General features: G+C 39.0%; 1 pseudogene; it reads right to left on the bottom strand.

Annotated features, from left to right (window-relative positions):
* Positions 1–5,252: 5,252 nt before the first annotated feature.
* On the bottom strand, positions 5,253–11,268 carry LOC136534342 (uncharacterized; annotated as a pseudogene).
* Positions 11,269–11,480: the final 212 nt, after the last annotated feature.

An 11,480-nucleotide genomic window follows, 5' to 3' on the forward strand; every position in this document is an offset into this window, starting at 1 on the left:
GGGGAAGAAAGGTGGCCGGCGGCGTGGTTGGTGGGTCCGTGGGTGCGAGTCGTATTTTTAATGGACCGAATTAAGGCCCGACCCATGAGAATGACCCTGATTCGGCCCACTAATGGAGGACTTAAATGGTCTACAAATTGAATAATTTGAACGTCCGCTAGATATGCATACCGCCAACTTAAAAACTTAAAAACGGAGAGATCTTTCAAATAATTTATTAATTTTTTTCTCAAAAAGAATATTCATGACGGAGAAATTAGGAATGTGCAAGGAGCAGAACCTCAATGAATTTAACATAACCTTTAATGGCATGTCTAGAATAAGCAGTGAACACGAGGTGATCCACCAACAATGACCCGATAGCGTCATCATGCCATTCATGTGGTCAGTTCGAGAACGCATGAGGCAGGACAATCTTGTAGGGCCATTGAGGCCGTCCCCAACGCTCCACTCTGGACGTTGGCTTCATATCGCCACATCGGTAGCAATCACCATGGAGGAGACAGTGTAGAAAACTGATAGCTTGCAGAACTGCAGAGAAGCTTGCAAAGGCACCAGTGGTTTGGGAAAAAAAAAACTATGGTCAAAGAGAGAATGAGAGGGGATAATTGAGGGGCAAAAGACACAAGACGCATCCAAGACGTACAGCTATGTTTCGTACTGCTACGATGTAGTCGTAGTACCATGTTGGTTTAGCTAGCATGTCATACTCTCTCTCTCTCTCTCTCTCTCTCTCTCTCTCTCTCTCTCTCTCTCTCTCTCTCTCTCTCTCTCTCTCTCTCCTGAAACCACTGCTCCATGGTGGTTAGCGTCGGGCTTGCTCTAAGGGGCTATTTAGATGCATGTCTACTAAAATTGTCTAAATCTACCAACAGGTTACCTCAACTCTGTTTGGTTTTGACCTTGGTTATCTTATTCTCATAGGAGTTGTCTTCGTCAGCTGTTGGGCGCCAAGTGTAGGAAATCGAATGTTTGGGTCTCCTCACAAAGTTGCCTGGCTATAATCACCATGTGGCATATCGTCATCTTATCATTTTCTCTCCTCATCTTCCTCTTTCCTCTCTCCCACAGGCCACAACTCTTCTCCCTTGCTTTTTCTAAATTAAGGTATGGGTGCAGGCTAACTTACTAAACCATGGGTATATTAATGGGCAAATCCTTACCTATTGGGTTCATATAGGTACGGGAATGGCTCTGCTCTACCCAAACCTATAAACTCATAGCTATATATACACGACATGAAACTATAATTTAAAGCCTTCCCAACCTAAGTACTCCAAAACATGATCCAACTAGCACACCTAGTGCCATATACATGCCATTTTTTGTTTACATTTTGTTACATGTTTGTAGTTCCATTATTTTCTCATATAATCATAGTTTAATGCATGTGTGCATTTCTTCTCGGTTATGGGAAACCGTACTCGTGGGTACTTGGTACCCATATGAGCATGGGTATGGGCACAAAATTGCACCCCGCACATGGGTATGGGTTTCTTAGCAGGTAAAAAAATATGATGGATATGGATATGAGTGGGTGATACCAATCTGGTACAAACACATTGTTGTCCGTATAAGTAGGGCAAACAAAATAGGAGAAAGGAGAATTTGTACATGAACTAGGGGCAACTTCATTTTCATAGGGACCGAAAATTGACAATTAGACATATGAAGCCAGGTCAATGGCACAATTATCCCTCAATACTTACTCCATTCTAAATTATAATACGCTTTGGCTTTTTTAGACACGTTCGTCTTTTAACTATCACTATAACACAACATACTTTTGCCGACACTTTCTATTGTAGGTAAAGGGTACCTTTGTCGACAGATAACCTCCCGCGAAAAGTTTTGCCGACAGTTTAGAAACAGCCGCGCTAGAAGCCGTCGGCGAAACTTTTGCCGACAGTTAACAGAATCGCCGACACTTTATATGTAGGCAAATGCTCTACCTACGCCGACAGTTGAAACCTTTGTCGACAGTTGATTCTTTGCCGACAGTTAAGACCTACGCCGATAGTTAAGGCCTTTGCCGACAGTTTGTATGTTGGCCAAACGATTTCCAAGGTATTTTACAAACCATACCCTACCAAAAAAAAAACTATCGGCAAAATATAATTATAATTAAAATAATTTAACAAATCCACTTTTGCTCATATAGAAGGCATCACATTGAACAAATTCACTTGATTTTTTGTATAAATAATATATTAGATCTTCCATACATACACCAACTTGATATATATATATAGCAAGTCAAGTACATAGAGCCATATAGGTCCAAGATATAGATTAGTCAGTTACATACATATATAGACATAGTACAAGTCTTATATTAATTGGTTATGACTAAAGCTCCATGGTTGCTGCCACTCCAAAATATGGTTGCTGCCATATGGTTGCTGCCACTCCATGGTTGCTGCCACTCCAAAATACTTGAACACCAGCTTCGTGCACATATGGTTGTTGCCACTCTACAGAACATGTAACAGCTCTTTGATCGAACCTCAAAAGCTTGCCAATCCAAAATACTTGCAACACCACATAGTACCTAACATGAAAAAAATGTGAAATATCACTGCAATGTGCTCTGTACATTAACTCCTAATATGAAATGCACAGTATGCCAAATTCCAAAATTATGGGACACATTTATATTACTATGTGTAGATGGCACCTTGAATTGACACATTTATATTACAGCAGCTAAGAGGACCTTGAATTGACACATTTATATTGCTATGTTTTCAACTCCATAAGCTCTGTTTTCTGGCATACTTGCCTCAGATGAGCTACTACTACAAGGGCACTGCCTAGGTACTAGTGATAGGCAAATCTAAACTAAACTATTATATATGCTCTTGTATTGTAACAAATATCACTAATAGCAAACAGTAGACTAAAGATGATGAGTACATATTCAAAAAAGAAAGAATGATCATTACAAGCTGAACTGCAGTAAAATTAGCAAGAGATGAAAAAGAATCCATATATGCCAAGAACTAGAACATCCACACATGCAAAGCCTTTTAACTAAAGCATTACCCTTCTAGTTCAAAAGGCAAAAAAGAGTTAGAGGGGCCAAAGTGGATCTCACCATATTGTTGGGATCATGCACCTCAACTCCTGGAAAGGTGAAGACGCCCATGCAAAATGCATACACCAGCCACAGAAAAGGCATGAAAGCAAATGAAGGGTTGCGATCACCAAGACAGTCAAGTGAAAACTTCAGGCCTTCAGGGGAAAGTCTAACTTGGCCATAGTGCGAAGTCAGAAGATGAGAATCACCATTTTGACATGCATTCACCATCTGCATCATCTTCTATGACTTTGTTCAGATCTTTAGATTACAATTATCAAGTGATTAATCATTATTTATGCTGCCCAATGTGATGTGGCCATGTGGTAGTAGACACTTATGTCTTCCGCTAGCTATTCTACACTAATTTGGTTGGCTATTCGACTATTTGCTTATGTCCTAGATGGCTGGACAAGTCTTAAACTACTTATTGTTTAAGCTTTAGCTTGATAAATTCTTATGAACTGTGTGACTATGTGAGTGGCTGGGTGTCACCTACTCACCTATGTGTTATGTGTATTGTCACTACTATCTACTATGTGACTCCTTATTGTTTCCTGCTGAAAATCCCTTACTTCTTTTGGCAATAATTTGCTTAGCGCTTCTATATGCCTTAGCACTTCTATAGCAGCCGCTATAGCGTGCTTAGTGTTTTTTTAGAAGGCGCCGCTAAATGCTTTAGCCTGCAATTTAAAACACTGCAACAGACATACACATTTCATGGGTTTGGACTTCAAATGTTAAGTTCCCTAGCTAATAAGTGGAGTAAAAATATGAACAATAACCCACTACCAGTTTGCCATCTTCCTTCCTAGATGCAATCATCAATAAGCAAAAACTATTTCATATTTACACAAAGGAAACGCTTGATTACTGCAGACTTGTTCATCCTAGCTGAATCATTAGCAAATTCACACATGCTTCAGAATCGAGTATAATATGTATGTAGTCCAGACAATACATTGCAGCCATATTATTGGGTCACATGGTATTTCTAACCTATAGTGGACAAAATTATACAAGAGCAATATAGAGCACTCTTAAATGGATGTAGCACTCAGATGTAACACATGACAGCAAGTGAAAGCAACATGAGTAACAATGAGTGACATCTATGTACCAGTCATGTAACTGTATCAACCACAAGATTGTATAAGACAGATACCTGACTATGACCAGACAACACAAAACATAGTACTGTATCATACATCTTTAAATAAATACTATGACCCAATGAAACTTTCATGGGAGAAAAATATACTGCCCAAATGGAACACATAGTAGCATTACGAGAAGCAATATGTGTAACGATGAGCAGATTACATATCCTGGGCATGTAACTGTGTTCAGCCAAAGAAATAAGGCAGACACCTGACTATATCTGTGTAGCACCTAATCGAATGGCACCCACAAAACAAAATGACACATGCCACTACTCACAGAGCAAATCAAGAAGTCAAACACGAGATAAATGTGGGATCAGATACAAGAGCAAGATCAACTAGAAGTTATTCCTGCTTGGTCAGGTGATCCCGACTATACTCTAGCTGGTAAAGGACCATTACAGAACCAAACTGTCTCATATGCTGTCATGTGTTCCATTTGGGTGCTACATGCATATTGCAAAAGTACAATATCTTGAAAGTAAGATTTACATGCTACAAACAGGATGTATGTTTCTGAGCAGAGAGCCAGAGACCTTATCTGTCTCGGTATGCTCATGTGAGTTACAGCCTTACAGGAGCTACTTTGTCAAGTGCAATAGTATCTACATGAGCTTGAGAGGAGCATGGAGAAGGTTTTGCATACATGAATAACTATTTTTTGAACAGTTGCAATTAACCAATGCAATTAACAAATAGTTATGGCTTCCTCTGCTAGCTAAATATATACATCAAAATGTTCAAGTAAAATACCTTCAAGCTGTGCCACCACCTTTTGACTGCTACAATGACTTCTTGTCATCCTTCATCTAGTAGAAAACAAATATATTACTAAGAGTATACTGAGACTTCTTGTCATCCTTCAAGAATATAAAGAGTTAGACCATTACTCTGTCATGTGGCCAAGCAATGCATCTCCCACGAGCCTCTAGAATGGTGGTGGCCCCTTCATATGGACGGGGCAGTACAGCGTTCCTCATAAACACATGGTTAACAACCACTTCACAGAACTACACACCAAGAGCAGTACCCCCAACAATAGCCCTTGGGTTCTTTGTTTGAATGGTAGCCTTTGCCACAGCAACTTCATAGGCCCTTACTACATTATATAGTATCACATCTCTGCCACCCTGAAGCATAAAATATATTTTAGTAGGGTAAAAATACTAATACCAATGCAATATGGTCTGATTCAGCTTAAAGGCCTAGCAAGAACACAAAGGAAATTACCTCATTATGTTGCTCCTCTCGAAGGACCACTTGTCTACTCACAAAGTCATCATCATCATATAAGTGCATATCAGCCATATCATCCCCTGCATATGATCTAGCATCTTGTTCTTGTTCTTCATGTACTTCTTCATCATGATAGGTTGGTGCAGCCCTCAAGCTCTAAATCAAAGTAAAAACCATTGAACAATTATTGCACTGACAATGAGAAAAATGTAAGAGATAAAGGTTAACAGTTACCACGTCTAGTGCATTATTAGATCCATGGGGAGTGCTATTGGCATTCTGTTGCTGCAGCAATCTATCTAGAGTTTCTTGAATTATGTCCAGACGATTTGTTAGATCTTCCACTCTCTTATCATATTGCCGACGAGCTTCTATCTCCATTTGAAGCCTTGTTGATGTGTATTTTCTAGCTCCAGGCATTTCTAAATCTACTGGACTTGGCCCCAAACCCACAACACGAACATATCCATTCTTCTCTGCCCCACAAACATAGGAATAAGCATCACCTTCCTAGATACTCTTGTCTCTCAGTACAGGATTATCTCTAATTGCATCTTGAAGTGCATTCTGCAGCAAGCAAAAAAATTAGTAAAATATGATGGCATAAGAAATTGTTGTGTTTATCACACTTATAATTGTTGTTGCAGCTCCTTTATGAGGTACTCCATTCTTGTGTGTGTGTGAGTTTTGATAAACAATTCATCTCTATGAGGGAGATGCCCTAGCTCCTCACCCTAAACCATATATATGTTATTGTAGTTACAGGATACGAAGAAAGGGAAAACAAACTAAAAAAAGATGTTGCATACCATTTCAGTACCAACACGTGCATGACTCTTACTCCCAGTTGTATGGTTTTGGGTCAGCTTTGAACGGTTTGCTTTCCCCCTCAAAGAACGGGCCTACCAAATTATTTCATGTTTATAATTCTATGCCACATACATTATGAAAATGAGCGAGTAATTTGTAACTTACAGCTGCCTCCGGAGACCTCCAATGATTAACTAGCCACTTCCAGTCATCCATATGAACTCTGTCATCGCACAGAGCAAACAGTTCATCATCTTCCATGTCATCACCATACACCTTTTTCAATTCTGCTTTAAACTCCTTCCACTTCATAGCTGTTGTCTTCATAAACCAATTGAAGACACAGTTGTCTACTTGCCAATATAGCTATACAACACAAATAATAAGTTAGGACTCAGTCACATGACTGTAGTAGGTAGATTTGCAACCAATTTCACTACCTGTGCATCTGTCCAAAGCTTATACTTTTTGCATGGACAGACCTTCCTCCAATCATCATGTGCAATTGGGAAACCCTTTGTTCTCACAAGTGTTCCAATGAAGTTAGCAAATTTAGTGCCTGATGGTCCGCAAGGTTGACCACACGCATTGACATCCAATTGGAGTTTAGGCTTATTTTGCCTTGCATAGATATCAGCCTTTGTAGTAGGTCCTCGAACATTTTTTTGGGCTATTCGGGAACATCTGGAAAACAAATACAACATAGTACACCCAACTTAGGTATGCATGATGCATTGCATTATTAGTTGTCACAACATAGAGACGAATACCTTCATTAAGTTGATTCTTAGGATGTTCATTCATAGCTTCCATATCAACATGTGCGTCACTTATTCTAGAGCTAGATCGTAGGTTACGTCCAGTTGCCTCAACAGGAGTTTGGGTCTACATTTGGGGACACAATTAGTTTAGATTTCCATAGACACTTCACAGAATTCTTTGAGACCATATATTTCAGATTCATGGGAATACATGCCTTTTTATTTTTGTTTGTTTGATGCATTGAGCTAAGTTGTTGTGCAGTAGCTTGAATATTCAGTTCTTGCATTTTCTGCACCCTTAGCCTGATGTTTTCATTCCTTTTAGATTCATAAACATTTGGCTCCACACCATTTTCATAATCAGTTGGCTCCACGAATTTTCTTTTTCCCCTTGCTTTTGACATTGCTTATCCTAAAAAACAAAAATGAATTAGTACAGGATTCTCATAAAATAGTAGTGCAAGTATGTAAGCAATCAACAATTAGTTCAGACCAACAAAGCAATTATGTCAAAGAAAAATCTGCATAGCACCAGCAACAATTGATGGTGTTTGAGACTTACTTCCTCTTTCTTTCAGCAACAATGACCCCATCTATATCAGTCCTTACATGTACAACATCTCCAAAAAGACCACTGAGATCAACATTTGCATCCAAATCACTCATTGGGTTACGTATTTCATTTTCAACCGCCATATCATAAAGATCGCATGGTTTTGACTGGGCAACAGCATACCAATCTGATTCAGGACCTTCCTTAACATAGTAAACCTGTACAGCTTGTGATGCCAAGATAAAAGGTTCATCTAACATATTTTCTCCAGTATTGAATAAATGCTTTAAATTAACACTTGTAACCCCAAGTTGATCTTTTTTACCCATTTATCTTGAATGCGATTGTCCACCCAATCACATTTAAACAAAACTATGTTTCCTTTGTTGCGATAGTTTAACTCAATGATTTCTTTGATGATGCCATAGTATATCTTGTTTCTCGTAACTAGGTCCACATTGTTTCCATTTTCAAAGCAAGAGGTCTGGGCAACCAAAGCTACTCCACTGCCTTGAACTAGTCTACCCTCATCATAGGAGAACGTATGGAATTTAAATCCATTAATTGCATAGCTATTGTATGTTGTTGCAATCATGAAAGGTTCATTTGCCAAAATATGTATCTCTTCTGGTACTTCTACACCACTTTCAACTAACCCTTCCACCTGTAAATATCACATTATGTCTAGTTAATTTAACTGTATTAGATCTGAACAGAACATGTTAATCACGCCTTTACTTACATGCTTTCTAAACCAATCATGAAACATTTCATGATGGATACGAGTCATTTGTCGTTGATTGTGGCGACCTATCGAGGAAAGGTACTCCACATGTTTGCTGCAAAGGTGTGGTACCCATTGAGAAATTTATAGATAAGAACACGAGAAATGCAATGTGCCAAGTTGTGTGGATTGCTTACTTCAAGTATGGTTCTATCTTATCATAGTTGAATAATACATATCTATGTGCTTGAACCCAAGTCTTGTATTCTATGGATACAGTGCACTTGCCACTCAAAGCTTGCCCTGTGCTTTGGAAGAATGGTGTGGTACAAATTTCACAGTCCATACTTTCACCATTTCCTACTTGTCCAGTCTCATAGCCTTTCAAAAATTTGGAGCAGAAAGTAAGGCTCTCATCAAATTTGTAGGCCTCACAAATTGATCCCTCTGGATGACTTCTAGTACGAACAGAGCCCTTCAACTTCATCAAATATCTATGAAGTAACAGTTTTAGCGTGGAATCTAACTACAAATATGCTCAATAGCAATTGGAAATAGTTTGGTACCTCTCTACTGCCCACATGCTACGATAGTGTACAGGACCAGCAAGTCTTCCTTGAGCAGGCAGATGCACCATCAAATGAACCATGATATCAAAAAAAGATGGTAGAAATATAGTCTCAAGGACACTTAGTGTCTCAGCTATTTCAGCCTCTAGTTTTTGCATATCACTGATACGAATAGTGGGTGAGTAGATCTTCTTGAAGAAATTGCTCACATGAATTAGTGCTACACTTACTCTTTTTGGCAGTATATTCCGAACAGCAATGGGAAGTAAGTGCTGCAACAATATGTGGTTGTCATGGCTCTTTAATCCAATTATCTTCTTCTCCTTAACTTGCACATTACGACGCATATCAGATGCATAACCGTCTGGGAACTTCACATCCTTCAATACTTGGCAAAATGCTTCCCTATCATCAGGACTCATTATAAACTGTGCTGGAGGTAAATAAAAGTTATCTTCTACACTAACAGGATGAAGATCACTTCTAATGCCAAGTTTCTGGATGTCCAAGCGAGCATTTAAGTTATCCTTGGATTTTCCATCGGTGTCCAAAAGTGTGTCAATAATATTCTAACACACAATCTTTTCTATGTGCATAACATCAAAATTATGCCATAGAAGTAGGTCTTTCCAATATGGCAACTTAAACCAAATGTATTTTCTTTTCCAAACAGTTGGTGGCTCATTAACTTTCTTGCATTTTCACTTGGATGGCTCCTCTGTAGTTGGATTGCACTAACGCTTGGCTGGCTTCTTGGTTACTGGGTCCTTTCTGAAGGTTGTGCATATATTGGCTATCAGCTCCAATATTTCCTCTCCACTAAGAGGTCTAGGTGCTGGCCTAAGTTCTGTGGTATCATCAAATGAATCTGCATCAAACCAAAACTTGTGTTCGGCATCTAAGAATCTACGATGGCCCATGTAGACACACTTGCCTCCTTTTTTTAGTTGGAAAGAACATGTATCTAAGTGGCATTCAGGACATGCAACTTTGCCAGAAGTGACACATGCCACCAAATAACCTAGACCTGGAAAATCAGATATGGTGCAAACTATGGCAGCACGCAGTTGGAAGGGTTCACGCTTAGAAGCATCATATGTTCTTACACCATGAACAAACATTTCTACCATATCATCCACCAGTGGCTCAAGAAAGACATCCATATCACCACAAGGTGCCTTAGGTCCAGGGATCAACAAGGATAGGATGAAATTTGATTGCTTCATACACTTCCAAGGTGGAAGGTTGTATGGGATCAAAATAACAGGCCAAATGCTATAAGTTGATTTCATGGTCCTAAAAGGATTAAAGCCATCGCTAGCTACAGCTAGTCTAAGATTTCGACTCTCTGATGAAAATACTGGATGCTTAGAGTCAAAATCTTTCCAGAAAGGAGCATCAACAGGATGCCTCAACAAACCATCTTGTGTGCGTCCTTCATCATGCCACCTTGTGTCACTTCTATTTTTGAGCACATAAAATACCATTGCAGCCTTTTCTTTATAGGGAAGTAACGCAGAACTTTCCTAGGAACCCTATGCACATGTTTTCCACTAGGACTACTATTTTCTGATTTCCATCTTGAAGTATCACATTTTGGACATACATCTTTCTTCGCATGCTCCTTCCAAAATAGTATGCAATCATTCTCACATGCATGAATTTTCACATAACCAAGTCCTACACCTTTTGCCATTTTTTAGCAGCATTAAAGTTTTTTTGGAAGTGATGACTCTTTAGGTAAGACATCCTTAAGTAACTCTAATAGCATGTCGAAGCTTTTGTTACTCCATCGCCCAATGAATTTGATATGCAGTAATCTTACAATGAAGCGTAGCTTCGAGTACTTGCAACCTGGATATAGCTCCTTGCCATCATCTTCTACCATTTTGTAAAAAGCTTCCATATCCTCATTGTGTTGCTTCGTGTTGTCTACTTCTAAGTCCCCCTGGACATCTAAACCCCCAGCTATGTCTTGAAGTAAACCAGAAATGTCATCCTCTTCATTTGGGTCCCCTACTTCTACCCTTTCATGTTGGCTGCTATTTGTGAAAAAACTAGAACTAGGTTCACCATGATTCACCCATGTTATATACCCATCTGTAAATCCCTCACATATCAAGTGCTCAAGTACAATACTATGGACCCTCCAACAAGAGTTCTTGCATGCCTTGCAGGGACACAAAATCTGATTTCCTTTTGCTGAATTACTAAAGGCAAACTCTAAAAACATATCCACTCCTTCTCTATACACAAGGGTTTGCCTACAAATGATGATCAAGATATCAGACCAAACACCCTATGCATGCAGATTCTAGTATATGGTCATAGGTTTATTATGTACCTAGGCTAATCCATCCAAATTTTATCCATGACGCACCTTTTACAAAATGCAGTGTCAAAATAGTGAAATATTACTCCCAAAATAAAAAATCATTCAGTTCAGATTGGGTTGTTCAATAAAAAAATAAAGATCATGCCAAACAATTGTCCAAATTAAATCAATTTCACCACACATGCTAAAAAATTATCTCACCACAAGCCATCAATAAGAACTATAGGGGAAATTTAGTCCAGTTTTAAGA

This window comes from Miscanthus floridulus, unplaced genomic scaffold (genome assembly GCF_019320115.1).
Source record: "Miscanthus floridulus cultivar M001 unplaced genomic scaffold, ASM1932011v1 os_1828, whole genome shotgun sequence".
Lineage (NCBI taxonomy): Eukaryota > Viridiplantae > Streptophyta > Magnoliopsida > Poales > Poaceae > Miscanthus > Miscanthus floridulus.